This window comes from Crotalus tigris, unplaced genomic scaffold, assembly GCF_016545835.1.
Source record: "Crotalus tigris isolate CLP2741 ecotype Arizona unplaced genomic scaffold, ASM1654583v1 scf7180000023829.5930981, whole genome shotgun sequence".
Classification (NCBI taxonomy): domain Eukaryota; kingdom Metazoa; phylum Chordata; class Lepidosauria; order Squamata; family Viperidae; genus Crotalus; species Crotalus tigris.
This window is the reverse complement of record NW_024100213.1, coordinates 3,806,670-3,832,300: the sequence shown is the minus strand read 5'-3', so window position 1 is coordinate 3,832,300 and position 25,631 is coordinate 3,806,670.

Below are 25,631 nucleotides of genomic sequence, written 5' to 3'. Positions count from 1 at the left end.
TTGATTAGATTGTGCAATCAATAATTTTAAATTGTAAACTGCCTATAAGGGCAGTAAAAGGGCATGATATAAAACATAGAATAATAGAGTTGGAAGGGACCTTGGAGGTCTTCTAGTCCAACCCCCTGCTCGAGCAAGAGACCCTATATCATTTCAGACAAAATGGTTTTTCAGTCTCTTTTTGAAAGCCTTCAGTGATGGAGTACCCACAACTTCTGAAAGCAAGCTATTCCATTGGTTAATTGCTCTCACCATTAGGAAATTTCTCCATAGTTATAGGTTGCTTGTCTCCTTAGTTAGTTTCCATCAATTGTTTCTTGTCTTGCCTGTTGGTGCTTTGAAAATAGTTTGACACCCCCCCTTGTCTTTGTAGGAGTTGCTCAAATATTGGAACAGTGCTATCATGCCCACGGTAGTCCTTTGTTTCATTAGACTAGACAAATCCAATTTCTGTAATCATTTTTGGAATGTTTTAGCCTTGAAGAAAATGATTAATATTGGTGCCTGTCTTCCCACTTGTCTGATTAGTTGTATTTTCTTAGGTGCTGAATCTTGAATCTTATTTGTTATTCCCTTTGTGTGAATAATCTGCAAAGGAGGCCTCTGAGAACATAATGTCAGTTACCTGAGCATTTCAGAAAACTGCAGGATAGAATCATCCATATGAAAATATAGTTGCATACTCTGGTACTCCTCTTTTTCCTGTTCCTACACAATGGCCCTTTTGGGAAGCTGCTGATCCTCTGAAAATAAATCATATTTAACCTAATATTTATTTTATTTATATATTGGTATCCCATCTTTATTATCGCTTTTATAACAAAAATCGGTGAATATATCCAACACACCTTCCTCCTCATTTTCATATCAATCTTGTAAGCAACATAGCTTTTAACAACATCATGAAATCCAGGTCAAAATTTTAAACATTTCTTATAAAGGCCTGTCCAAAAGTGGATGCAGATCTTTTCCATTTTTCAAAGAATGGTTTTCTTGATTGTGTAGCAACATTTTTTCCCCTACTTCATCTATAGACGATATGACCTTTCTATCAAGAATGGTTTGATAGTGGAACCAATTAACCAGGGGTGGATGGGCGACATTCACTCAATATTTTTAAGCTGATGCTGTCCAGATATGCCTCAGATGTTGTAGTTCTGAATTTCCTGCATCCAGCTGAGTTGTCCCCAAGAGCCTTCAATGATTCCTCCAGCATTATATTCCATTACAAATCGGCAAGTTAGTGCGAGTAAATTTCAGAAATTCAAATACATTATTGATAAACTCAACCTTTATTAGATGATATGCTGATGTATTAGACGGTGCAGAAAGTGGACTTTCTCCAAGGTTATAAAAGAGCTCTAAGAGGCCATGGAATGTAATATCTTCGAATTCTGTATTATATGCTAATTAAAATCAAGTAGGTTCCTATCCCACAGATCCATAACCTAAAAGGAATTGCCTCAAAAATGGGGGGGGGAGGAATATATATATATATATATATTAGTTCTTACAAGGCAGTTGCCTTGTAATTATAAGGCAATTCTTGACCATATTTATTGGAAAGACAGCGAAATAAAGAGGCTGATCATTCCTCCCTCCCTCTGTACCTGGATGGAAATACTGTGAATAAATATCAGCATAGCAAAGACAGAACTGCTGATTTTTCTGCTAACTGATAGACTAGACTCTGCAAATACATTCCTTGCTCTTCTGCAACAAAACAGAAGATAAACAGATAAAACCATCAAAGTTAATAAGTAAATCTTCACAAAGTTGTTTAAAAACTTTTAAACACATGTAGATATTTCTAAGTTCAAAAGTCATTCAGAATATACAGCAAATGAAGCTCTCCTCTCTATTTTTCAAATTCTAATCACATATACTCTCTCTGTGTGGTGTGTGTGCGTGGGTGGGTGTGTGGATATGTGTATTGTAAAAATTGCTCAATGCATTTCATCAAAGGCAGTTGCCAGGTTAGACAGAAGATACTGTAGCTATTTTGAGCAGATGGTTTGCTTAGTCTTCTAAAAATCAACACATGTTTATACTCCACTGGCCTTTTTAACAAGCCGATTGTTACCATTCTGAATTCTCCCCTGCTTAGCAACACATTTAGCTTAATTTGGGGGATTGAAATAGTTTTACAAAATCTCTGCAGTCACTTTTTGTTGGTGGACATTATAACATACCAAGGTTTTTTTCCATTGCTTCCACTGAGTTGCTTGCTATAAGCCATTATCTCCTCTTTCACATAATAGCAATGGTGTTAATCTTTCCATGCTTTAAAATACCCAAACCCTCATCATTTTTCTGCATATATATTCTATTTTTGGGGCCTGCCATTCTGCTGGGAGGGAGGGGGACTTACTCTCGCTTGGGATAACTTTCGCTTTCTACTCTCTCCTCCTGCCTCCATCCCCTTGAGAAAGGAATGTGTCTCACTTATCAGAGAAATGGTTACAGAGAAACAAAACTGGAAAAGACCTTGAGATGCATGCCAACTGTGCCAGCTACCTGCTCATCAGACCACCTGTGGATTGGCTGGATTTCAAATGGATATATGACTCTAATGGGAAGAGGAATATTGCTAGCTTAACTATACCGTTTGCACGGGATTTTCCCCAGATCTCGCCTTGACTTCCCTACTGTCACTGACCCCTGATAAAAGAGACAATGCTTGTTTCAAGAGTTCTGCTTTCTTGGGTGGTTAGTTGAAGTGGGTCTTTATATAAGGTGAGATCTGCATAGTACTCAACTCAGAGAGGCTGCTGCCCTACCAGGGGAATCGCAAACTATTTCTACATGGAGGAGTTCCAGGCAGAGAAATTGTCCGAAGATCTCCTCTGCTTAAAAGCCAATGAAAGCTTCTCCAGGGGCCTGGAAGAGGCCAGATCTTTTGGTGAAGAAGATTGAATCAGATGGTCATTCAGGGTCAGTAAGAAGGAAGGATGGGAGGAAAAAGCCCCAAAAGTCACTCTTACTCAAGGCAGAGGAAAGAAAAAAGCAAAGAAGAAAAATCCAGAGCCTGCCCCTCCCGACAAAGACAGAGAAAAGGAAGAACTGAAATCAGGGCTAATGAAAGCAGTGATGGAGTATGTGAAAAAGATGGAGCTGAAGGAAAGCCATGAGACGGAAGAAGAGTCGGAGGGGGTATCGAAGGAGGAAGAATCGGAGGTCCGAGAGACAGCAGCAGCTGGAGCCCAGGAGGCAGCACAGCGGGGGGGGGGCATCCATCTGAAGGAGCCAGAGGCAGACCACCTCAACCAGCCAAGATGAAACCAATTCCAATTGGAGTGAAGTTTGATGGAGACCCAAAGCGATTGGGGTATTTCCTGGCACCGCATAGGCATTTTGAAGACTGGGAGCTGGTTAAGACAGTGAAGCAAGTAAGCAGACCAGTCGCTGAGTATACTGAGGAATTCAGCGAGTTGGCCAGTCACCTGCACTGGCCAGAGGACATCCTGGTAAGCTGTTTCCAGGATGGACTCAATAAAGAGCTGTTTAATGCCTGCATAGCATGTGCGGCCCCAGGGCGGCTGTATGACTGGTGCCTGCTAGCTGAGGAAGTGGAGATTGATTAACACAAGCATCTGCATCACCAGGTGAGACCAAGCAGCAGATTGAGAATTGAGGGGAGACTGTACGAGCACACACCTAAAAATCAAGCTAGGGGGTAGGTGTGTGGAGCTGCCCCACATGCCCTGCACCCACTTACCTTACAGCCAGGCCTCTCCTCGCCGGCCCACTTCTTCTGCGGTATCTTCTGCAGCCAGGCCTGCATTTCTCTGTCACAGGCCTTTCTGGAAGGCCACTGCAGCCAAGAACTGAGCTATGGATTCAATCCATAGCTCGGTTCTGCAAGACCTCTGCAGCGAGAACCGAGCTATGGACTGATTCCATAGCTCGGTACTCAGCTGCAAAGGCCTTTCAGAAAGGCCTACTACAAAATGCAGGCCGGAATGCAGCTGCAGAATGAAGCTGCTCCTTTGGCCCAAGAAGAAGTGGACCTGCTGGACAGGATTGTCGGTGCCGTAGATGAGTATAAAAGACACCCCCTGAAACAGGGAAACACAGTAGCAAACCATAACACAATTTTATATACCAGCTAATTGGAGATGCTACTGTCACAACTAGCTATGATATTTTAACAGTGCCCAGTCACTTTGAAGATCTGTTGTTTGAATGACTCAAACCAAAGACCCCTCAGAACCAATGCATCTATACTCTGGGATTTATATCTTTAATATTGAACCACAAGGCTATTAAGATAATAGGCTTGATTGTAAAACCTCTCCCTGAGGAGCATTTATCTCATTGTGTGGTTGACAGAGTCATACCGTATTACCGTCTGGTCTTTGTGGTGCCAACAGCCAGCTTCCTTTCAAACCAGGACGTTCATTGCCATTAAATAAATAAATTCTGTGCATCTTTCTTATTTTCCCTATATTTCTTGCATTGATATTTCTAAGTAGAGAGGGAAATTAATTTCGTGAGGAAGGAGAGAAGAGTCTACCCGGCCAATAAAATGCTTGTGCAGGATATTAAAAGACAGAGGGAAAAAATCTTTCTCAGTTATAAAAAAAATGCAATTTGCTAAAGAAAATTTAGGATACAATCCCCAGTATCATCTCTATATTTTATTGAATCAAGGCCCTATTTAGTTCACCAGCATGTTTTCTGCCCGCATTTCATATTCACAGTGGCTAAATGGCATAACCCAAGTTTACATTTCAAGAAAATAGGTGAACTGTTTAGCTGACACTGTATCTTTTTTTAAAAATGCTATCTACAAATACTAGCCTGCAGAAGTATTTTTCCCTGAGAGAAAATCAAAGCTGCCCTGGGTTCAATGAATGAGCAACAAATGCTTGTTTTTTTCTCTTCCTTGGCTTGTTAAAAAAGCCTTCATAGCTAGATAGGTTGCACAGAAAGCAGATGTAAGAAAAGATCTTTTTTGAGTGTTGTATTTTTTCTAATGATCAAACAAAAGGTATTAGAGGAGTGACGTTTTTCTGCTATCTAATTCATGGAAATTACTTGAACTCGCTCCTGTGAATCTGCAAGAGTTACAAAACATATGGGGAAAATAATTGAGTAACAATAGCAAAGTCGCAAGTGTGCTTAATCAATCATAATGACAATAATCCAATACACAACAGTCCTGCCCGTCACGTTTCAGGCTTAATGACATGCACAGATCTACTGTACATGCTGTCTTTTTTGGCTCCTCCAACACACAAGCTCTCTTGCATATGAGCGTGATACACAGTGCTTTTTTTCTAAAAAAAAAAAGTGCCGGAACTCACATACATCATACAACCCATCTTGCCTACCGTACAAGGTTCCATCCAAAAAAGGTGCCGGAACTCCGTTCTGGGCATTCTATGAGAAAAAAAGCCCTGGTGATACATAATACAATCACTGGTAAGGGTAATTTCCTTATTGTATGGTGCTGACAAAATTCCATACATTTCCATTTTTTACTCTGTGTTGGGTCTCTCCTAATTTCTCTTTGAGATACCTCAAAAATGATGGGAGGACTCTCAATGATGGTGAAAGAAATACATCAAAGTACCCCAAATGTGACTTTTTCAGACTGCTTACTTTGTAGAGGTAATTGAAACAATACATCTGAATTTGTCTATTATGTCTCTTTTTTGAAATCTATTTTGTATCTGTGCCTTCCAAAGAATATAGCCAAATGTTACAGTAGTTTCAGCAGTTGTTGTAATATCTTTTTGTGGTTTGAAGAACGACAATAGTGACTGATGTTCAACGGTGAGGGGCCAGTCAAATGCTTAACTATCCAAACCAAATTCAACAGTGCCCTATCTATTTTTGCATACTTTTTTTGCTGCAGCTGTGTGATGCAAAAGCTATTGGGGATTCACCACCCTCTTTCACTACACATGACATATATGGGACTGAAGGCTAAAATATAGGAAGAATGGCTGCAGGAACTGGGTATGTCTAGTTTAATAAGAGAAGTTCTAGGGGTGACATGATAGTAGTGTCCAATATCTCAGGGGCTGCCATAAAGAAGAGGGACTCAAGCTATTCTCCATAGCAGCTGAAGGCAGGACAAGAAGCAATGGATGGAAACTAATCAAGGAGAGAAACAACCTAGAATTAAGAAGAAATTTCCTGATAGTTAGAATAATTAAGTAGAACGATTTGCCTCCAGAAGTTGGGGGTGCTCCAACAGTGAAAGTTTTTAAGAAGAGGTTGGACAGCCATTTCTCTGAAATGGTATACAGTCTCCTGACTGATCAAATGGTAGGACTAGAAGATCTCCAAGATCCCTTCCAACTTTATTATTCTGTTAATGACAGAACTACACTATTGTCATGTTTTGGGTCTTTACAACTCTACCTATCTGACTATAATGTACAAACAGAATTTTCTGCACTTTTGTGAAAGCTTGTTTGATTATTTTGTTCCACTTCTAGTTAAAGAGGGGAACATAGAGACTATATTTGTTAGGAATCCCTTATAATAATTAACAATGTCTTAAAAGGAGAATGGTTATTGCATCTTACAGTTACAGATATTACTCCAATGGGAATCTTTTCTCCAGTATAAGTTTTAAACTGTTTTCCTAACAGCTTTAGTTTAGCATCTCTGAAATGCTGCTCAAATTAACATAACTGATAAAACAGTGTGTCCACTGATTGCACATTTGCCAATTGAGCCATAAAAAGCTTTTTCTTTGTGACAATCTTTCTGAACAGGTATTCCTTTATTGCAGTTTATGCAGATGTTTTTTTTGTCAAATCTGCATTGAGCTGGAACGTGTAGACTTCTGCCACAATGATAGCAGAGTTCATTTTGACCTATTATTCTCTGTTTATATGTTACTGCAGGCTTATTCACATTTCTTTCACTTTTGACAGCAGATCTATAATATTTCCAGTGGTAGTTTCCATGGAGCGAGCATTTTCAAAAGTTCTTATAAATGTTAAATCTGTCCATGTTAAGAAACTGAAGAGAAAAATGTTTTATTTCAGAAGTCGATAGAATAGCCATCTTCTCGGTGCATTCTTTTGCAATACTCAGAGAGCTTTTTAAGTTCAGTTATTTATGTCACAATGGCTTGCAGTCTATTTCTGGCTTCAGTTATGGAATCTGAAATATTCTGCAATCATTTTGATGCCGAACAGAACTGCATTATTTTTACTGTTTTGAAAAGCTGAATTGTAAAGAAGTTGGAGGTGAGGAGAAATAAGCTTTTCAGTACATCATATACATTGCCTCTTATAACACTCAACTTTTTTTTTTAATAATTATCTTATTTGCCTCAACAAATTGTTCAGCTTCTAGACAAACCAGCTCCAGTGAGTCTGCAAAAACTACAACATATACAGGCATTCCAAGATAGTTGAGTAACAGTACAAAATCAAAGATGTATTTAATTAATTAACAACAAAGTCTAATACACTACAATGAGGAAGTGTTCTATTTCTCAGTTAAGTTTTCAATCAATCAGAATAGACTTGGAAGGGACTTTGGAAGTTTTCTAGTCCATCCCCTGCTCAAGCAGGAGACCCTATACCATTTCAGATAGGTGGCTCTCCAGTCTTTCCTTAAAACCCTCCAGTGATAAAGCACCTACAACTTCTGAAGGCAAGCTGTTCCTCACTGTTAAGCAGTTTCTCCTTAATTCCAGGTTGCTTCTCTCCTTGATTAGTTTCCACCCATTGTTTCTTGTCTTCTGGTGCTTTGGAAAATAAATTGTGGCAGTCCCTCAAATACTGGAATACTGCTATCATGTCACCCCCTAGTCCTTCTTTTCTCTAGTCCTGCAACTGTTCTTCATATGTTTTATCTCCAGGCCTTTAATCATCTTAGTTCTCTTCTTTGTACTTTGTACTTTCCCCAAGTCTCAACATCTTTTTTGTAATTACCAAATGATGCAGTATTCCAGATGTGGCCTTACTAAGGATTTATAACATGGTATATTAGCCTTTTTTGGCTGCTGCTCATATTTAAGTGATTGTCCACTAAGACTCCAAGGTCCCTCTCACAGTTATTGTTTTTGAGCCAGGTTTTGCCTAATGTATTTGTCTCTTTGGTTTTTCCTGCCTTTAATGTGCTTTTCTCCACATTAAATTTCATGTTGTTGGATAGGACCTGTTGTTCAAGTATGTCAAGATCCTTTTGGATTGTTTTCTGGGGGGTTGGCTATTCCTGCCATCTTAGTGTCATCTACAAATTTGATAGTTCCCTTCTATTCCCTCATCTAAGTCATTTATGAAGATATTGAAGAGAACTGGGCCTAAGGTGGAACCTTGTGATACCCACTGCTTCATGTAGACATAGTACCATTAAGGACTACTTGTTGAATATGGTTTGTCAGCCAGTTACAAATCCATCTGGTGGTGATGCTGTCTATCCCACATTTTTCTAGTTTACCAAGAAGTAGGTTGTGATCTACTGTGTTGAATGCCTTGCTAAAGTTTAAGTATACAAGTATACAATAAGGAAGTATTTCTCAATTATGTTTTCCAATATATATAATTTTATGGGATGCCTAATAGTGTTTTAATAACTAAACTAATTATCTGGACATACTGAGACAGAGAATTAAGGCAAATGTTTGATTTTTCCAACACAGTTGATCACTCTCGAAGTAACTTTTCTGTTCTTCTCCCAGAAAAATATAATCCCAGAAGCAATATCTGCAAGAAAAAGATGATTCCAAGCAGAAATTAGCTATGCTATGGAACTTTGCTGGGAAATATACATCCATCTCAGGATCTGGAAAGTTTTGCAGGCTTTAAAATAACTTACTGTGTCTTTCTTTAGTAAGTCAATAGATAAATGGGTACTTTCATAACATTAATTGGATGTTGTTTTTAAATGAATTATCTGTTTATGGAAAGTTTATGGGTTTATGTGTTCCCATCACAGCCAACTCAGAGCAGAAGTCTAATTCCAGGAATCAGAATTATGATTCACTATATTTCCCCGCAAATCAATTAACAATTATCTTACCATCTAAAATGAAAAAAGGTATGAAAACTTTAAAGTAGAGGCAAACTTCATCTTAGCCAGAATTTTATCTGTAGAGCCAGGCCTGAATTTCTCAGTTTAAAGCAATAGTCTTACCAGTTGTAATCTATAACTGTGACATTTAAACAATGAGGAAGAGTAAAACTGAAAATACCAGGAATTACAAGAGTAGTTGGAGAGTAAAACTAAAAATACCAGGAACTACAAGATGAGTTTATCAGTCCAGGATCAAACAAAGTCTGGTTGCTCTCTTGCAGGGATGATTGGCAGGGAGAAACTTAGGCCGTGTTTTAATGTGAGTGAATTATGGATTGGAAAAAACAATTATGTTTTGCAAGTTTGAAAAAAAGGGAAGTAAGGAGAAAACAGTGGATAATGTGAGAGAGCAAGATAAAAGAGATTTCCAGAAGATCATTGGAAGAGCTTTGAGTCAAAGGACAGGTCAATATGGCAATGATTTGCCCACATAGTCCTCAGGAATTAAATCCATCTCAATGAACCAACGAAGCTTGAGAATTTGCACTGCGCTTTGTTGTCATTCTGTCTTTGCTGTTACTCTCAGTGTCCTGTAGTCCCATTACACTATTAACTTAGAGCTACACTCAGTATAAAATCTCTGATGCTTAGCACTTAGAGATGAATAAAATGCAACTATATGTTGTCCTAGTTATGTAGCAACAGTGCCACCTTAAGGTATTTTACTCCTCAAACAACTCCTTATCACCACAAAGATTAAATGAAGTATACAGTATAGTTTTGGAAGCCTGGTTGACAAGTTAACAGATAGCAAAAGTAGATTTTTTTTTCCTCCTCACTTATCTTGAAAATATTGGGACTTCTTCAGTAGACAAAGAAGTATAGTATACAAGTCCTTTCTCTCCAAGGAGTGGACATACCACAAAGTAGCAGATAACTGTATGCAATGCTTTATTATGGCACACATCTTCCCCAACAATAGCCTGTTGCCTTGGGTTAACTCCATCCTCTCAGACCTTGCAAGTGGATGTAGACACTCAAAATACATCATTAACAGTCATTTGTTAAAACAAACCAGACTCAAAGTTGTAAAGTGGCATACAATTTTTGCCTCCTTTCAAAAGTTCTTCCATTAGTTGGGATGAAATGTTGCCTCAGTGTGGTTGCTCTTTTCTCTGATTGCTGCCAAGATCCAAGCCAAACTCCAAGTTCTGCTCCTGAGCAGTCTTGCTTTGAAGGACTCCAGCTGAGCTCCAAGCCAAGCTCCAGACAAGAATCCCACCAGGATATGCTGGTTATCATAGTTTGTGGTCCTGGCATTTGTTTGAGAGTTCTCTAGCCTGCCTGTAATAGCTTCCTAGTCTGCTTATCATCTGCGTATCTCCTTTTCTCCTACATATATCCCCCACACACACACACACACAATCTTAGTGTTTGTTTCTATCAGTGAAGGGCTTGGATGGGTGAGGCTGCCTCTGGACATCCCATTTCTGGAAAGGCCAGGGTATATTTCCATTAGCCAGGCAGCTGGAATGCTGGCATGAATTCTTGTGAATAAGCTGTGAATGGGGGAATGAATTAATGAATGAAAAAAGCTATCTCTCATGTTGGTGGGGGGCAGTAAAGAGTTAGTACCCTTTGAAAGAAAGCATGAACTTAAGGAAAGTGGAGGTGGGAAGCATTTCTACCTGGATGCAGCTGCTTTTCCCAAGCACAAAAATCCCAGCTTCACTTCCTTACAAAGAAATATAGCTTTGGACTGATGATGGATCAAAGTAACAACTGAATACCACGTGGAAAACAAAAAGGAAGCTAACAAAAGGAGAGCTGCAAATAATCTTATTTCCTGTTTTACAGGAAATGTTTTACAGGCTGACATTTTACCATTTCTCACACTGAACAATATGTTTAATTTCTCTCACCCAAATAGCTCAGAAAATAAGCTGCTTTGCTGATTGTCCAGCACAGAAGATTCAACAACAAACAATTGATTCCCTTTCCATAATTCATTTCCCATTAAATTGTTATGTTGTGTTGATGTTATATTGGCTTTCAGTAAAATTCTTCAAATTTTAAATTCATGTCTTCGGGTATTGCTACATCTATATTATGATCATCCTGAACCACTGAGATAAAATTCCAAGCTTTTGCTGCTTTCATCAGTATGAGAAAACTTTATTTGGTTGTTCTGCAATAGATGTGTTAATGCAAAGCCTGCCTTGGGAGAAAGCAATTTATTTAACATATTTTCCAATTTGCAATTCCTTGAAAAATATGGAGGAAACGAGGATAAAATAGAGACAGTAGGAGCTTAACCTCCTTGCATTATTTTTCCTCTTGTAATTCCTTTCTCTTATTTTCTTATGCGCTTCATAGGAAATCATTTGTCCTCTCCTATATAGCCTGCGTGTTTCTTTCTCATTACTGTAGGAGATAAGGATTCACCATTCATATTAAAGTTAGTACAGAAGTTTCAAAAGTTGTTTGCCAATCATCTAATTGTAAAATACTGATTTCTACATTAGCTATTCTAATTATAGTTAACTGATGCTACAGTGCATCTGACAATCTTTCTTACCTTTAAACTCAACAGTCATATCATTATTTCTTTAAAATGAGATATTGCATATTTACTCTGTAGTAAATAAAGAAGATGATGTCATTGCCCCTGGAAGGCAACTCAAAGTATCTTCTCAATGTTGAGTTTCCCTGACTTGAAGGCATCTAAACAATATTACAAACCATCTCGGAATTAGAACACTAAAATAAAGACTAGTCATCTGTTTATCTGTTCTAATGAAAGATATGCATAGCTTTCTAAATGAAAACAAGAAAGGCAATAGAAACAGGGATTGTGGAGACATCTTTACCAAAGCTCTTTGCTGAAATGCTTTAGTTTTATGGCATTTCATCATGCCATCATTGGTGAGTCAGGACAAGGATTCTTTTCTAGCACTAGATCCCAGATCAGCTGCAATTAGGAATAATAGCTGAGCTACTATCTTTTTTTCATCTCCCTGTTACACTGCTATTCGTGTTACATGAATAAGGGAGGCAGAAAATAGTATATGTGGTATTTTTAAAAAATACTCTAAGGTAATTAGTTGTTAAATATCCCTAGATTAAAATTGGCTATATCCTCAGAACAGACCCGCAGTTAATAACATTGTGATTAATTGCAGTGATTTATTCCAGCATTATAGTTTTCAAGTCTGAGCCAAATTTTACTCAAATATAAATAGGTGTCTCTTCCTCCCATCTTCCTCCCTTAAATATATAAACAGTCTATTATAATTAATGCCAACTATGCATTTGCAGGAAGACAGAGGATAATTCTCTTAAAAGATGCACATGTTTTTGATAGAATTTGAAACTGCAAACTAGCAGGAGATCTATACGTGATAAAGTAGTAGAAAGTTCAGTGGAAAAGGAAACAACAAAATCATTACAAACTTAACCAGCAATATTAAAGCTTTTGCAAATTTAAATTAAAAGCCTTTAAAAGCTTAAGTCAGATTCACAGAGTCATCAAAATTTAAAAATACAATGTTTCAGATAAATGTTCCCCATTTAGCTAGACTAAGTGGAGGAAGGATGGAAAAACTCAGAATCAGGAAAAATCTATCCATCTATCCATCCATCCATCCATTTATCCAATTTGTATGGTATTTAAATACAGGTATTATCTTATACCAGAATTGACAGTAAAATAATGAATTCATATATAATTTGGCTGAATTTCAAATATGCATAAATTTATTTTGGCTCCCATATCCACAGTAGTTATTTGATTTTCCAAAATTTTTAAAGTTAAATAGTATTGAATGCTAACTCCTTTGTTTTCTTGGTTATTAATCCATTTTGATCATGCTCTGACGGGGGGAAGGGAGGGAAAATGATGAAAGCAGTGTGGCAACATTACAATGTGTAACGGCATGTGGGAATGACCTTAGGAGACAGAAGGAAAAGCCACAGTGTAGATAATAATTTGATTAATAAAATTTGAGTCCAAAGGAGAAGGGGTAGAGAAAGCAAGGGACCTTCCCAAATTTGGGGGAGAGTAAGAATGAGGGGTGGGAGGGTTCTTTCAGAATTTCAGCATTCTTTTAATGTGATTTTACAGTAAAAACACAGCTATTGCTCCTAGTCATGCTGTCTGGACTACCTCTGAAGGCTAACACAATGCAAGCCCTGCTCTTCTTGTACACACATTGTGAAGTACAAAATGCACTGCCACAATGCTACTTTAGTCATTCTGTTGCAAACAGCAAATTCCTGGGGACTCTTGGGACTTTAATACATCTATTCTGAATGTTTTAAATGCAAAATAACAACATGAAATTGCACCCATGTGGTGGTTCTGTTGTTAACTTCCAGGAACCAGCCTAGGGTGCTTTGAGACTGCAAATTAGTAGCTGGGATCTCTACATGTGATTCTGAACCCAGGAGTTGTGTATTCCTCCTGTAACTGCAGCTGTCTCAAAAAGAAATATAGTTTTTCATTCTTCAGTTCTAAAGCTAAGACAAAAACCAAATTACTGATCATCTAACTGGTCCATTGGATTTGGACATTAGTCAATTGCTTGTCATAAATAACTTGTCCTTCACTTCCAGGACTTCCACATTATACCATGATATGATGATGCTATCAGTTCATTCATTCTGACTCTTGACAATTCTTTGGGTCACGTCTTTCTACATCTTCCAATCTTGCACTACTTCTTTGAGTTATTCTATGATCTGGATGGTGTCAGCTTTGATGGCATCATGTTCTTTGGTGTCATGGTTTCCTTTTACTGCTAACTCACACCATGATTAAAACATGGTAACTGTCATACTCACTTTTCATGAAAAGTCCATCATAGAAGCATGACTCCAATCTCTAGACACAACAATATGAGTAAGGAAAGACAGAAGAGGGAGGGATTTCTTCCATCCTCCTCAAGCAATGAGAACCTCTTCTTTTTGACATCAGTTTTGTTTGTGACAAGTAAAATGCACAATTAATGCAGGGGTAGAAAGATGCTCTTCAGATCGCTGCTCCGAGGAGAGCAAAATAGTTTTGCACTGTGAATTGTCTTACACCTTGGCTTTATTCTGAGCCTGGAGGCTGAATTTCCCATTTAAAGTTCATAAGAGGACTCTGTGCATTAGCTGTTTTGACTCTAGTGATATGAAAGAAGCCACTTTCTTTGAGGAACACCGGCAGAAAAGTAGCCACTTGTACCATTTGAACAATTACAAGGTTAGTGTAAGAATCAATAGCATGAAACTTGTGCTAATGCTTCATTTGATCCAGGTTGTGACAAGATCATAAAAATAACACTGAGACCTATATAAGAAAGTCCAGTGTTCCAGTCTCAAGTGAATCAAAAACTCATTAGATATCCTTAGTTATCTCTCTGGATCCACCCTCAATGCCATCTAGGAACTAAGTATATATGATTGTAGGATTAATCATATGAGTTGGAGCTAGATTTGGACAGACAGAACAGACCCCACGAAAATTAATGGCATTTATTTCAGCCATTAAATATTCTGAACCTTGAATCATATTTCACACTACAATATCATGTAGTTTCTGTCATTCTCATTTGTAATGTTGCAGGAACTCAGCTATTTGGTTTGTAAATAATGATTTATGTCATAGCCAGTTGTGTGTGTGAAACCAATTGCAATTTATTCCCAGAGAACGGTTAAATAGACCAAACTGTAACACAATGTGAAAAGTTGTTTTTGTATGTTGCCTTTCTGGATCCAGCCTTCTTTGTGTGATGTGCCTTGAAGTGCTGGGATGTAATTTTCTGTGAACCATCCTTTTTCTGGATTTTGTGCTAAGCAAAAAATACTTCTAGGAATTGCAGTGATAATATAATTTATTTCAGTTTATTATAAATGCTGTCGTGTACAACAATATCTCATAGAGGAAACCTTGCAAATATTGTTTACATGTTCTGCTGTAAAGCCTGGAGTTTTAAAAATAAGTCAGAATATTATGATATACTGTCTAAATCCAATATTAGTGTCAAGATAGCAAGAGTAAATTAGAATGGACATAATTTCCAATAATATAAACAGCAATTTGCAGGCACCTCCACTATGTCCTACAACATGCCTATAATTAACTTGACCATGGTTTATCCAATACAGCCATATAACATTTCCATGACACACCAAACTATAAATTAACCACAAGGCCTAGAGTCACAAAGCATGCCAGGCTGAAATGTGATTTGTGATTAAAAATGTCATGGAATCTATACAAGATTCAGAATAGTTCCATTATATTTTTTAGAATGAAGATAAGAGAGCTCTGAGCTCCTGATTGATCTGCTATTTTCATCTATCTATTTTGCCAATAATCTCATAGAGATGTATGCAGTGTGGTAATACCAAGTCATTTTCTTTAATGTCACTGCATATATTACATGGAAGAGTTCACAGTAGCACTGATTTTTACTCCCACCTAGAGTCTAATCCAGCAACGCATGGACTTGGTACTTTAAGATTATAATCTCCTTTAATTAGGAGAAATGAATCAGAGGGAAACTTTCACTATACAACCAGAGTAGGGACGCTCAATTGCTTCCTTTTCTTGAGGTCTCTTTTAAATGCATCACTTTTGAACCTCACTCATGCATTCTGGATACAACCCAGAAAAATCATTCATTCATTCATTTGTTTGTTTGTTCGTTCATTTGTTTATTCATTTGTTCATTTGTTCATTCATTCATTCTAATGGTCTCCCACTCCAAAAAAATTAAAACAGGATTCAATTTTATTTGCATTTAATATTTCAGTATCATGTTTTATGACTACAGATTATTCTTATGCATAGCAAAGGAATAGCAACCACTTTTACTTTAAAAGTGAGGGCTTGACTATTTTGCGGATGGATTTAAAATGGCGCAATCATATCCTCCAATTTAATCTCAATTAATTCAATTCTGGTGGGTGGGTGGGTTTAATTAAATAAAAATGTGAAACAAGTTTGAGTTGTGGCAATTAGATGTAAATACAGTGTGGCTGGATATGAATGCTGATTAACCTAATAGCAGACTGTAATGCAGGTTTATGGAGCTAAATGGTTTATTTAATGGATGGAATGGCTTATAATGTACAATATATAAAGATCTTAACAATAAACATTTAATTAACAACTTGTCTTGTATTTTTTCCAGTATGCAGAGCAAAGCTGTTAATAAAAAGAGTCATTAGTTGGAAATAATTTATATCTCTGGAAAAAGAAATCTTTAAACTGCAGTGATGGTAACAAATAGAAAATGTCTGTTTCTTTGAGATATGGGAGAATTGGAGAAATTCCTTTTTTTTCATATTTCAAGGACAACGAGGCACCTCTATTTTCTGCTTACAAGAAGTTTGGAAGTGGCTAGAGAACAAGAAACCTTGCAGATGTCAGGAAGTCAAGGGCTCTGGAATAAAAGGTTTGCTTTTTGAATACACCTCAGAAGAAGTTAGCTGGGTGGCTCAATTCAATCATTCAGTAGAGCCTCCTTATTGTGGGCTATCTCTAAAGGTTTTGTCATCTCAGTCAGAGAGAGAAGACATATATTCCAGCCAGCCATCCCAGTTAGGCTGAGACAGTCTTTGTGCCACCAACGCTGGAGATCTCTATGGAAGCAGGTGATACTGTAAATGGGCTCGGTAGATGCTTTCAGTTTGGACATATGAGAGGTACTGTACCTCAGTTTGCTGAGTATATTGCTCTTGCATCTGGTGGAGTCATCAAAAGGTGAGGTGAAAATATAAGTAGTCCTCGACTTAGAACCATTTGTTTAGCAACCATTTGAAGTTACAATGCCACTGAAAAAAGTGACTTGTGACTGTTTTTCACACTTACAACCTTTGCAGCACCCCATGGTCACATGATTAAAATTTGGATGCTTGGCAACTGGCATGTATTTATGACAGTTGCAGTGTCCCCAGGATCATGCGATCACCATTTGCGGCCTTCTGACAGGCTAAGTTAATGGGGAGGTCAGCTTCTCTTAACAACTGTTACTAATTGAACAACTGCAATTATTCACTTAAAAACTGTGGCAAGAAAGGTCGTAAAATGGGACAAAACTCAACAACTGTCTTGCTTAGCAATGGGAAATTTGGGCTCGATATACAGGTAGTGAAGGACTAGCTGTATATCATCAACGGCTGACCAAGGATGCCAGAAACCGCAGTCCTTTGAGAACCCTCATCCTAAACCCAATTATATTCTTAGTTTTTACTCTTTGATTTCATCTTCAAAAATGCATCAAGAGATTTTCCTCATCTACAAGATATTTTCCTGTCAGAAATTGCTTAAGTGCTCAAGTCAGGAGCTTTACATAACCAGAGCAGTGTTTTAGTTTCAAAAGCTTACTGTCCCACTCTCTACCTGATAATAAGGCTACTGTAAGTCTGCCTAGATTTAAACCCCATTCAGTCTACATTTTGTTGACGTTCTTAGGTACCTGGATGGCTTTGGACTCAGAGTTCAGGTATTTAGCATTCCAAGTCAAAAAGAGTGCTGTGGTGCTTTTGGTCATGAATTTTATGCCATATTTATTCCTACATAAATGATTCCTAGAATAGAAATGGGATGCTTATTCATGACTTTGGCTGATAAAATCTCCTACACAATTGGAATCCCTACACAGCTCTAGAGAACTATTGTATATCTTGCTTTCCAAAGACTCCAGCGTTAAAAGAAAAAACCCACACTGGATATATTTGCAAATCATTCTTACCCATGGTTAAATACATTTTACTCAATCTTCATATGATAAATTTATGAATCATTAGCTGTTCAAAGAAAATCAGGTTAAAATGTATTTGGCTAGTCTGTGGTTCAGTTCAGTCTGCTGAATAAACACTGACATTGTTTCAATGCACTCAAAGATATATGTATTTATAATTCCTTATCTGTATGTGCATGTTTATAAGAGAGTGCAAATCCATTGAAAAAGCTAATTAACCATTTGAAATTTCTTGATTTGATTGGAATTGCGTTCATTTCCACACTACGGTTTGGTGCCATTCTTTCATGGACACTGTGCACCTCTATCTGTCATCCTGACATGCAAGCCAAGCTGACTTTTTTCTAGCAATTTGCAACATTGGAGCTTGGGGGAACATGGAGATGAGCTGTTTTCCTATCTCATATATTAGATTTCATAATATCTATCAGCCAATCCAGTGACAATGCTTCTAACCAATTTCAAAATTCCTGCTAAAGAATATCCAGTTCATTTTCCTCCTTATGAAAGCAATGTGCGCTAGACTTTTGCCTCCTAATCTCTAACATCCAGAAAACTATTTTTCTCACACCTGGCACCTACAAAGCGACAACCTCATGTCCGTAGTGGCAGCTGTTGGGGAAAGCATAGCAGCTGCAAAACGACTATGTTTTATGTTCATTGCAGCTTTCACTATTAATTTATATGCAGGAGGAATGATGTTTTGATAGCCTGACAGCTTTCTTTTGAACACCTGAGATAGTTTGAAAAAATTGATGACTGCACACAGCATATACCAAAAATGGAGGTGGTAGAGAGAGCAGGAGAGCAATTTATGTTCCCTGTTTCTAAGTAGAATCTATGCAAGGATACTTTGATTACTCCAGGAGTTCTCATAGCTCAAGGCCCAGCCCTGATTGAATGGCTGGTTTGGTAGGAGAAGTTCCGATGGGCTCCTGGTGCTCTTTGTCTCTTCCCAGCATGCCATAGTTGCTAGGAGAAAAGATGATCACACACACAACCTCAACATATTTTTGGAAAAATTGGAAAATGCACTACGTTAGGAATATCAAGGAACAAAGTTTTTCCACACAAAGATGCAGCCCATCTGACAGCAACATTTTTATTTACTGAAATAAGGACAGTTGAAAGGCCACAATTGTTCACAAGTATTTAATAATCTACGTGCATCTAGTTTTTTAAGAAAACATTTAGCAAAACAGATTGTTGATATTCCTTTTCACTTTAAGTAGAGAGTTGCAATATGGGAAGAGTTCAATTAGTCTTCACCCTCAATCTCTCTTCTTTCCTCCCAGTCCATGATATTTCTGCAATGATTAAGGGAGTTCTAATAGAGATTCATAGAAGATGGGGAGATGCAAGCAAGAAAGGAATATTGTGGCTATCTAATATGATAACGTGTGTCTCAACATGCTACTGTATTAATATATTGATGATGGATAAGATAACCTCTCCCCTTCCCTGCTCAACTATAAAACCCTGATGGTCTTTTCAGAAATTCATTTCTATTCTTAATTACAGCATAAGGATGCCAGCATAAGAATGTCAGATATGCATATGTCTATGTCCAATATTGATACAGAAATTAAAACTATCCAGAACTGAGAGATGTTTTTGGTATATGTAGAGATTAGAATGACTGGTTGTGAGGAGCCACTATACTTCTCTATCTTTAAGAAGCATAAAAAGAGAGTGTTAAGTTGTATTTACTAAAATGTCTTCTTTTGTGCAATTATCACAAAGATAATCATCTGTATTTTGCCCTCTGGTCATTCTGGAGATTTGTTTCCAGTGTTCAGAAAATACACCGACTTTTTGTCAGATCTACTATTTCAAAGACAATGCAGGATGACAAAGTTCTCTTTCCTAATGTAGTATCTCTAGTTTACTTGCTCATGTACTGTAACTGTGAATAAAGGAAGAATTTCGGCAGGTTATAAAGTATAGTGACAGTAGTGTGTAACCTAATGTACTCTTGCATTTCACAAACTAGTTTGGTTCATGACCTAACCAAGGTGTGTAGTCCCTCATCAGCAAAAGAATAATCCAAGGAAGGAGCTTGATCTTTCACAGTCAGGACCTGGATGCTTGCTAAGTTGTCTTTCCCACTGGAGTTGTTTATAGCTTGGCAAATTGAACAGACAGTACAAGACCCAGGACAAACTGATTGCCAATCTCACTTAGGTTTCATTCAGATTACTAATGAAGAAAAGGACACTGCTTTGGCAGAAGCTGCTGTGCATTTGATTTCAGCTACCTAAGATGAGACTGCCAGCCCCATATCTGCAGCATCATTAATTTATAGCCCCACTGAGTGCCCTTCTGTTACTGTTGCCAAGGGCACTCAATAGAGAAAAGGCATCAGCGATGCAGCATTGGTTAGACCAATATTAGCTTCTCTTTTGTATCTTTTCTTCCGTGTAGAATACATTAAACTTTGAAGTTCACGACAAAATTGCAAACATATCAACCAGATCACAAGCTCATTTGCCATATTCTATGGAAATGGTGCATTGGGGTTTACAACAATAATATGTGGCATTTCTTGTCAGCAAATCTGTCAGACTTTGATTTTGGAAAGAAATTATGTAAAAGGGATTGAGATTGGCCAGTTGGTTGTCTGTCCAGTAGCAAGATAACTGTTTGAATGGGACCAAATTTGGTGTGGGCCAAGAATTTGTCAAAATAATGAAAGTGATCCAGATCTGGGGTGGACTTATGAAGAAAAGAAATGTTTCAGTGTATTTCTGAAGAAAGGCAGGTGGATAGCAGAATGGAATGCTATCAATTCCTCGATTTAAGTACCTCCCACTTTTTAGCAATAGTAATACCACTTCACAGTGCTTTATAGCCCTCTCTAAGCACTTTATAGAGTCAGCATATTGCCCCCAACAATTTGGGTCTTCAGTTTACCAACCTCAGAAGAATGGAAGGCTGAGTCAACCTTGAGCCAGTAGGGATCAAACTGCTGGCAGTCAGCAGAATTAGTCTGCAAAGCTGCATTCTAACCACTGGGCCACCAGGGCTCTTTTAGAGTGGTAAGACTAGCGCATGTGCACAGTTTATACAAGCACAAAGAGACACAACATAGGGATGTGCAGAAACATATACATAAGCAGAATGCAGCACAATATTTACCACCCTATCATTTATTTAGGTCCCCATATGCTCACACACAGACAATACATATGCTCCCACTCTAATTCTTGGGGAGAAATTGTACCACTTGTGCACACAGACAAAGACATACCACGTTTTGTTTGACTGCACTGAATGAAACACAGATACCTAAAGAGCATCTTCACAAAAAGGAAAGAATCTCTGATTTGTTATATGCTGAGGGGTGGAATAAACTGACTGATGGGCTGAATTCACCCCAGCTACTGAATTATCTAACAACTGCTCCCCTTTCTGTAGAATTTCATTCTAGTGCTCATCCTTGCAATCCACATCTTGATATTGGCCTCATACATTTTCTGAATATTATCTCTGAAATTGCAGTGTTCAGAACTAAGCTGCAAGTTAAATCCAGCCTGTTAACTGTACAGCTAGTGGAGTAAGCAACCTTTCTGCCTCCTTAAAAAAAAAAATCATGATGACATTTTGTTTTGACTCAAATGATGAGCAAGACTTCCTAATTAATCCACAAAAGGTAAGCAGAGGTCTGTGAGGACACTTTTATATGTAAATGTAAAAAGGAGCTTAGAAACCAAATTTATACAAACTTAAAAACACTGGAGCCAGTGTTAAGAGTTTTTAAACAGAATTACCAGAGAAACTTAACTGAAATCTGAAACAGAGTAGACTTCCATTTCTTAGCTTTCTGAATGAAAATAACCCATCAAAGCCAAGAAACAAGTATACTTACATTAAAAATTCCCTATGGGTCTGTAACTACACAGCTAACTTTTTTTAAAAAAGTTGACGATTCTTTGCTTCTGCCAATAATTGACTTTTGGAGCAAATTTAAGGATTTTATTGACTAGAGAAATCTAAGGATTCCAGTGGAACCATAAAAAAAAAACAACTAGGTATGGTTCAGAAAGGGAATAGGATCTTCTCTTGATCAGTGAAATACTGTGATTACTATTAACCAGCATCCAATAGTCCATTTTTAGCCAAGTTGGAAGAAAAATTAAGTGGCATTCTAATTCCAGGAGGGCCCACTCATCTCAGTCTTTCCAGATTAAGTTCATACATGAATCTGGGACAGATTGAGCAGCCTGGAGAGGGATCATTCTGATGGTACCTCTATTTTTACGTCTAGAGAGCAGTTGCTCCCTAGCGGCTACCAGTAAGTGGTATTAGGACACTTGGTAGAGAGGACCTTGAGATATATACTATTGTTAATGTCATTTGATATTTAAATGAAGATCCTAGGAGGAATCCTTCGCAAATTTGGAAGTAGGCTCATGATACTCAGCCACACATTTTCTTTCTTCTGTGATGTCTCTAAAGCTTCAGAGTGTCTCCAGGATACAAAGAATAAGCTGAAAATAAAAGTAACTGGATTCCACAATTTAGTTGATTCAAGGATTCCACAATTTAATTGATAAGTGTATTCTTGGAGGAATTGGGTTTGCTGTCTGGGGAGGAGGGGATCCTCCGGATCCAGCATTAATGCTAAATAATTCTATAACATTCATGGCACTGAGGCCCTTTTATAAATTTTCACTGGCAAAACAGTTCCATTCATCTCTTATCTCAAGGAGACTTGGTTTCCATGCCTCATATGCCAGTAACCTCATGTTTATGTTATTATTTTCGCAGGAATGGGGATTAAGGACAGCTCCTGAAGCTTACCCAGAATGCTGGATCACCAGCAAAATGGTGAGTTGTGTCTCTCAAACATCGTTCAAAATTTTCTGTTCACTGATATGGCTTCCTTCCAAGCCATTTCATCGTGGTTTATAAACACATGCATAGTTTAGGCCCAAGCTAAAAAGATATGACTCTAGGATAAAAACACATTTTTAAACATTTTTAAAAGTTTTCTTTTTTAAAAAAAAAAAGAACAATATACAAGGAAGCAATATGACACAAAATTATATATATTTGATTTTTGAATATTAGGGATAAATAAATGTATGAAATATATCAGCAAAGTGACAATTACAGTTCTCAGTGCACCAGGATCTTTTTGTTTGTTCTGGAAAGACAAAAAGAAATATCATCCCTAATGTCATGTGATAGCAAGTTACAGGATCAAACAGAATCAAATTGAGTTAGAGAACTATTGAATCAATGAGGAATACAGTGGAGTAAGAATCAGTTGTATCTCCAAGCAAAAGGATTGCATAGAAGTAGATATCAAAGTGTTCTTATTTTTCATGTGTAAGGTTTTTTTCCGTTAATAGTGCTAATTTAGTTGATTAATAATCTTGGGAGGACAAGTGTCTCAAGAAACAAATGAGAACAGGAAAGATTTAGCTGTTACATGTTAAATGTTAGCAGTCAATAAGACAAAAGAGAAAAAAAAATAGACTGGGGGACGGGAGGTAGAATGAAACTTGCTGACCAGCAAATCTCATTGATTAGATTAGATTAGATATTCATTACACAATTACTCTTTATAACAATTTATTAAGTTCTATTTGGTCATGAACTATTTGAACTCAGTTTTAACATTTATCTTCTTCATGAGGAATCTACCTAATATTTGATAACTTCATACATTATTTTTTCCTTAAATGCCTAAGAAAATCAGGCTTCATCTCTTCCAAGCATCCAGGAAGAATGTGACATATGATGTGTTATGATGTTCAACATTGGAATAGTTCTTAGAATTTCAAAGACCAAAATTTTCTTAGACTCTACTCTGCCTAGCAAGGTTTTGTGACATGTGGTGAATCCAACAGTGGGTCTTCTATTATATACTACACAGCTGGAGCAGATAAGTCAGAACTAATATAAACATGGACATTGGTCATATTTGCTATAATCCTCTTCTTAGATGTATTATAATGAACAACTGGAGCACCACTTGAACACCATTGGCATTGACAAATTCGCTATTAGTCAATTGCAAAAGGTGGCCTTACTAGGAACTGCTTCCATCCTGCGACGATATCTGTAATACCATCAAACATCCACATCTGCCTATCCCAGGTCCTGGGTAAGGACTCGATAGGTAGACAAAATGCCAAATCCAGTCTGAACATCTGGCTGACTGTGCGATGATCCATAATAATAAAAGTTGGAAGGGATCTTGGAGGTCATCGAGTCCAACCCCCTGCTCAGGCAGGAAACCCTATACCATTTGGACAAATGGCTGTTCAGTCTCTTCTTTAAAACTTCCAATGTTGGAGCATTCACCGCTTCTGGAGGCAGGTTGTTCCACTGGTTAATTGTTCTAACTGTCAGGAAGTTTCTCCTTAGTTCTAAGTTGCTTCTCTCCTTGATCAGTTTCCATCCGTTGCTTCTCGTCCTGCCTTCAGGCACTTTGGAGAATAGCTTGATTCCCTCTTCTTTGTGGCAGCCCCTGAGATATTTAACACTGCTGTCATGTCCCCCCTCATCCTTCTCTTTGTTAAACTAGACATACCCAATTCCAGCAACCGTTCCTTATATGTTTTAGCCTCCAGTCCCCTAATTGTCTTTGTTGCTCTTCTCTGTACTCTTTCTAGAGTCTCAGCATCTTTTTTACATCGTGGTGACCAAAACTGGATGCAGTATTCCAACTGTGGCCTTACCAAGGCATTGTAAAGTGGTATTAATACTTCATGTGATCTTGATTCTATCCCTCTGTTAATGTAGTCCGGCACTGTGTTGGCTTTTTTGGCAGCTGCAGCACACTACTGGCTCATATTTAAGTGATTGTCTACTAGGACTCCGAGATCCCTCTCACAGTTACTACTATTGAGCAAGGTACCCCTATACTATACCTGTACATTTGGCCTAAATGTAGAATCTTACTTTTTTCACCATTGAATTTCATTTTGTTAGATAGCGGCCAGTGTTCAAGTCTGTCCAGATCCTTCTGTATCTTAAGCTGTCTTCTGGAATGTTGGCTATTCCTGCCAGCTTGGTGTCATCCGCAAATTTGATGAGTTCCCCATCTATCCCCTCATCCAAATCATTGATGAAGATGTTGAAGAGTACTGGGCCTAGAACAGAGCCCTAGAGCACCCCACTACACACTTCCCTCCATGTAGATGCAGTTCCATTGAGGACCACATGCTAAGTATGGCCAGTCAGCCAGCTACGAATCCATCTGGTGGATTACCAAGAACTAGTTCAAATTTTTGGTTACATAGTAACACAGAGATCCATTAGTCTATAGATTGTTCCTTGGCAAGGTTTTTAAAGTTTTTAGTAGTACAAAGTTTGTGTTTCTGGGAGTATTAAAACTTAGTGCATGTTTGCAATCTGTGTAGTCCAAACTTCTCACACAATGTATTATACTTGATGGGTTCCCCTTGGAGGTGCTTTTATACAGCTGTAACACAATTTTATATTGAAATCAGTACACTGAACTCCATCAAGGAGCTTGGGCTAAGTTAGTTGAGCCAGAAAATGCAGCTTTAAACTTAGAATTTTTGCTTGAGCAATCTCGATGCCTTTCTTAATAGAATGCCTGGTATTCCATATTTTGTTCAATTGAACTTTCAGTTCAAGTCCAAATGATTTGATTTCTGAACTTAAGATTTTGCTTAGCTAGCAGCTGCAGAGCTTTCTGTATGTAATTTGGTGAAGTGACCTATGCAGAAAAAGAAAGCAAATCCTATTTTTTGAGATGCTTCCCATATAAAATCTATAATGATATTTTTGTAACAGTTATTTGTACTTTGAAACTTGGGACTTATATCACAATGAATCAAACCATGCCTAAATTAAAACTAACACATCCATACCCTTTTTTTTCAGGGAGATATAATATGCTATTTA